General features: G+C 33.7%; 1 pseudogene; it reads left to right on the top strand.

The window, feature by feature from the left end:
• Positions 1-4,730: 4,730 nt before the first annotated feature.
• LOC107013370 overlaps positions 4,731-5,632 on the top strand; it is a 3,581-nt pseudogene continuing 2,679 nt past the window's right edge.

Here is a 5,632-nt window from a genome sequence, read left to right as displayed (position 1 = left end):
AGACCATTACTCCTCTATTGATATTCACTTTACTTCATCTTTTATTCCTTCATTATTCTTGTAACGTATGTAACTCTTAAGACCATTATCTTCACTATTTACTACACCATTATCTTTCTGTTCATTGTTAGGAAGACTTCTTCCAGTATAAATAGTGGTAGTCTTCATTTGGTTTGTAACACACAACATAGATGAAAATTATAGAGTGAAAGAGTTTGTTAAAAAGAGAATTCTTATTAATTGAAGGGTGGTGCTTTTTTCTGTGGAGCTTTGGACACAACTCTTGTTCAGAGTTGTTGAGTTATACTTTGTGAAGGTTGTTGTATCCTGGAGGGGACAAGTCAAAGAGGACTACTGCTGGATCAATGAAAACATTTGTTACAATGGGCTTAATTCTCCTTAAAGAGAGCGAGATATCCACGCCTCAGCCTGAATAAACTTATTTCTTCATTTTATTTTCAATTGTAATCTTAATTTTTTATTACCTTGTAAGATTTTTCACTAACATACATTAATAAAATCAATTAAGAATTATATAAATTAAAGGTGGATGAATACATGAATATATATTACAATTTTTAATAAAGAAGACAATTATAGTGGGTGGTGAAAAATTTATTGAATTGAATAAATATTTTTTAGTTATAAAAAAGAAAATAAGAAAATAAATTTTCCACCATCTTTTAACATATTCAAAATTAATAAATGAAAGTTAAAAATATGGAAGATTAGATAGTTATGAGTATTTATTAATATAATTAAGAATATTATTTTTTATAAACATTAGAGTTGTGAGTTATAAAGATGAGATTTTTAAATAAATTAATGGAGAAAAAATAGAAAAGAAGACCAAAAAGGGGGGAAAAGAGAAAAATATAACTTTGCATATATATGATACTATTTATTTTTGTATATATAAATAACAAATACATTTATAATATTTAATTACAATTACATTTGTAGATGTTTTAAATTAAGTAAAGAAGACCAAAGAAGGAACTATTGAAAAGATATGGAATAAATAGTATGAGAAAACGGTTTGAAAAATAACTATCTCAACAATGATCAAAATTATTATTACGATATCAAATTTTACGAAAGCCTATTACCTACAAACTATTTAACACCGTATTATATATATATATATATTTTAACCTTCAATTCCTTTAGCAAGCCTGCTATCCAAACCAACTCTGCAATAGTGGATGCCATAGACCTGTATTCAGTTTTTGCCGAACTGACATTAGTAACCCTAAACCTAGTTACTTCTTTATGTATCTTACCACATTTAGATCTGCCTCATAATGAGATTGTTTTGGCGCAGACATAAATTGACTTAGGCATTGTACTGAATAGGAAATATTTGGCCCTTTTATTTTGAGATATAACAACTTCCCAATCAATTTCTGATAACTCCCGCTGTCTTCCAATGGCGAGTCTACCATGCCATTCTCCATATTTGCATCATATTCTATACTTGTCAATTTTAAGTGTTACTCAAGTGGTGCCTTTTTTAGCTTTGATCCTGCTAGTCCGAATTCTGAAATTAGACTAAGTGCATATTTTCTCTATGACATGGCAATCCCTTCTTTGGATCTTGCAAATTTTATCCCCAAAAAATATCTCAACTCACCTAAGTCCTGTACTTTGAACTTTTGGTGTAGAGCATGTTGTGCCTTATAATTGCACCTAAATCATTTCCTGTAATCATAAGATCATCAACATAGACATATAGCACCACAAAAGTACCTCCATCAGACTTAGTGAACAAAGAATAATCATGTCTACTTTGAATGAATCCTGACTGTACAAGTGCTTCAGTTAGTTTGAGATTCCACTAATTACTAGCCTACTTTAATCCATACAAGGATTTGAGCAGTCTACATACTTTATGTGGCTGCTCCCCCTGACTACCAAAGCCCTGTGGCAGTGTCATATATACTTCCTTGAACAAATCATCATTTAGGAAGGCATTATGAACATCCATTTGAAAAATAGGCCAAGAATATAGAGCAGCTGATGATATCGTTGTCCTAACAGTAGCCATCTTAGCAACAGGGGAAAAAGTATCATGAATATCAATACCCTCTTGTTGGGTGAAACCTTTAGCAACCAAGCGAGTCTTGTATCTTTCCACAGACCCATCATCATTATACTTCACTTTAAACACCCATTTACAACCAATAGGAACTTTACCAACAGGCATATCAACTACATCCCAGGTGTGATTGTCTTCAAGTGCCTCAATCTCAAGCTTCATGGCTTGAACCCATCTCTGATCCTGAGTAGCTTGTGCATAAGTAAAAGGCTCAATATGAGCAGAAAAGCACTGAGAAAATATTAGAATGAGGAAGATATATGAGAATAAGAGACAAAGCGGTCAATTGGAACAAAGTGAAGATGTAGAAACATATGTTGGTGGTGGAAGATCGAATGTTGGTGCAGTGTATGATAGAATGGTGTAGAAACAGAAGATAAACAGTGATGACATGTGGTAGCAGGTGTCGAAGGATTGAGAATGTAGAGTCCTCCATGTAGTCTACCAATCCCCTTCACCACACCACTCCAAAGGTCCTGAAACAGGCAGAAATAAGGATAAAATGAAACAGAACATTGTAGTTCTCTGGTGATTTTTCAAACTGTAAGTAAATTGCATTGAAAATCAAGAATATACAAGACATTGTGAATAGATTGTGATGTGGAAAGAGTTGAAGTGTCAGTTTGAGTAATAGCAGTTCTAGCACCATTAGGTAAATGTACGTATTGAAAAGGAGGAAATAGAGTACGATCAGATAATAGATTTAGAGATGAAGTCATGTGATTAGTGGCACCTGAATCCACAATCCAATAATCCTTGTTGATGAGAGGCTTACATGCCATGATAGCTGAGTCAGTTGGTTCCTTGTCTTTGTCAAGCATGTGCAGAATCTATTGATATTGTTCAGGAGTGAAAGTCTGTACTACTAGAATGGATTGCGATGATGATTCTGCTGCAGCACCACTGGAAACATTGGCATTGTGGGCTGATGGTCCATCAGCAGTAACATTAGCTCCATACATCGGATTTTTTTCTTTGTATCCTGCATTATTTTAAGTTTGTCCATTGTTGCGATTGATCCCCTGTCTTGTAGTGTTGTTGTCATTGTTGTGATTGATCCCCTATCTTGTAGAGTTGTTGTTTCCATAATTCCCTCCCTTGAATGAATTCCCAGTATTGGATGAATTACAAAAACTAGTGTTGCTATTAGGATTACCTTGTGGCCTTCTATTGTTGGTGAATTGAATGTTTGGTGGATAACCAATGAGTCGACGGCAAAATACTTTAACATGTCTCTGCTTGGGACAATAAGTGCAATACAGTGAATTATTGTAAGTATTTGATCTATAACGTGAAGCATTGGCTGTGATTAAACCTTCCATGGATCCACTAGTCAAAGCTCCCGAAGAACCATTGAGACATTGGCTCTCTTCATGAATAATCATGGAATAATCTTGATTGAGACTAGAAGTTGGATCCAACATGAGGATTTGACTCCTCTGTGGAGAGTATGTATCATTAAGCCTCATAAGAAACTTCATGGTTTTCTGCAGACCTAAATACTCCATAAAAGGTATGGATCGATGACAATTGCAACCAGGAATGGGTATGATCGATTCGAATTCATCCCTCAAATCAATTCGATGTGAAAAATAAGTAGACATACTTGTAGTACCTTGAGATAGATCCCCAATTTCCTTATTCATGTGATAAATCCTTGTTGCATTGATCTTATCAAACCCTTCTTTGAAAGTTGCCCAAACCTTATGCACAGATGATGAATAGACAATGCCTCTTCGTAGTTCTTTCAAAACAGATGCCATTATCCATGCCTGTACAATAGGGTTGCAGCGATCCCATTGATGTAGCTTGTATGTATATCCTACATATTGTTCTCTATTGCAGGAACCATCGATAAAACCTAACTTGTTCTTCATCCTAGTTAGCAGCTGAGGAACCAGAGACACTCCTGGTGTGTAAGATAGATGAACATAGAGTGAATCATTGCAATCAATAGGTTGAGTGTTAGGAGGTGTGGAGCCAGACGCTTCATCATTTGAATCAATCGCCATGTGTGAAAAGCAGAAAAAAATCGAAACAGATATGAAAAATCGTGATGAAATGAAGAGCTAGCGGAAAACTTCGAAACGGAGATGGAAAATCATGACGAGACGAAGAGTGGAACAAAAATTAGGGAAATACCATGAATGATCTTCAATGCTATGATACCAAGTTAATTTCCACACAAATTTGAATATACTGAAAATTAGTTGAAGGAGAGAAGAAAAAAGAAACTGTATTGATCGAGTAAAAAACTGTTACAAAAATAGCTACTCTAATGTATTTATACAATTTGCTAATAACTAATCTGACAACACCTAACTAACTAACTAACTACTTTTCTTCTAGTTGCTTCTAGAAGCTACATATTAATTAATCAAGCTGTACAGTTAACTCTAACATATACTCAACTGGTCAAATGTGTGAAAACATGACACATAGGTGCGTAGGGAACCAAATAGTCATTTTTAGGTCATTCATTAAATTTCATCTATCAATACATTGATTAAATTATATCTATTTTTTTATCTCTAACCTAATTCATTTAAAACTCTTTCTCTTTGGCTATAATACGAACCCGGAAGACCACAATTGAAGGGCTAAGTAAGCGATTCCGGCGTCTGGTTCGCTAATGAGTGAAGCCATTGAACTCGGAGCTCACTGCTTGGGAGTGGTCAAGATTGAGACAAAACACCTACAAACCAAGACAAATCGTAAAGGGTAAAGAACATTTATAAATAAAGAAGGAAAAAGAGGTAAGTTAGGAATGTATAAATAGTGTAGTAATAATTAGGAAAAAGAAAATTTAAGTGTATCGACTTTTTGATTTTTCTAGAAAAGAACAAATTAATGAAAAAAGTCCAAAAAAAAGATAAATGACAACAAAGAAAGAGGTTATGTTAGACTTCTATTATTCAAGTTTATATTCCGAGTAAAAAGAGTCAAATGTAATATGTTGGAAAGGCAAGGCGTAGCGTGCGTAACATAGGCACGCATTTAAGGGGACACCTCTCTTTTCCAATTTTTACGATTAAGAAAATTCACATCACTTCACTTTTATGTAAAACTAAATTTTTTTTTCATTCACATTACCATTTCCAACATCAAAAAAGGTCAGACTTTCTGCTATTTTATATTAAATTATACTTGGTGGGTGCAAGACAATAAGGAAGGTGGTGGAGGTATTTTTTGTCAAAATGAGTGATCATTGGAAATTATAATATATAATTTGATAATGGAAGTGTGTAATTTTTTAATTTTCTAGTTAGATAAGTGGGAAGTTGAAATTTGTAAAGTTACTTTTTAGGTATGTGATTAGATGATGCAAATGTGTGATTGGTCTTGCTTATTAATCAGTAGAATGCAGTGTTGCGTGAATAATCTTCCTTGTTGATTTTGGATCAGTACTAAGCAAATTGTTCACACACACACACTTGTTTGATTTGACATTGAATCATGTGGTCTAATTAATAATATGTAGCAAAATGTCGAATGGAATTTGTGGTGTCATATATATATATATATATATATATA

The sequence above is a fragment of the Solanum pennellii genome, chromosome 3 (assembly GCF_001406875.1).
Source record: "Solanum pennellii chromosome 3, SPENNV200".
In the NCBI taxonomy this organism is placed as follows: domain Eukaryota; kingdom Viridiplantae; phylum Streptophyta; class Magnoliopsida; order Solanales; family Solanaceae; genus Solanum; species Solanum pennellii.
This window is presented reverse-complemented; position numbering and strand designations above follow the sequence as displayed.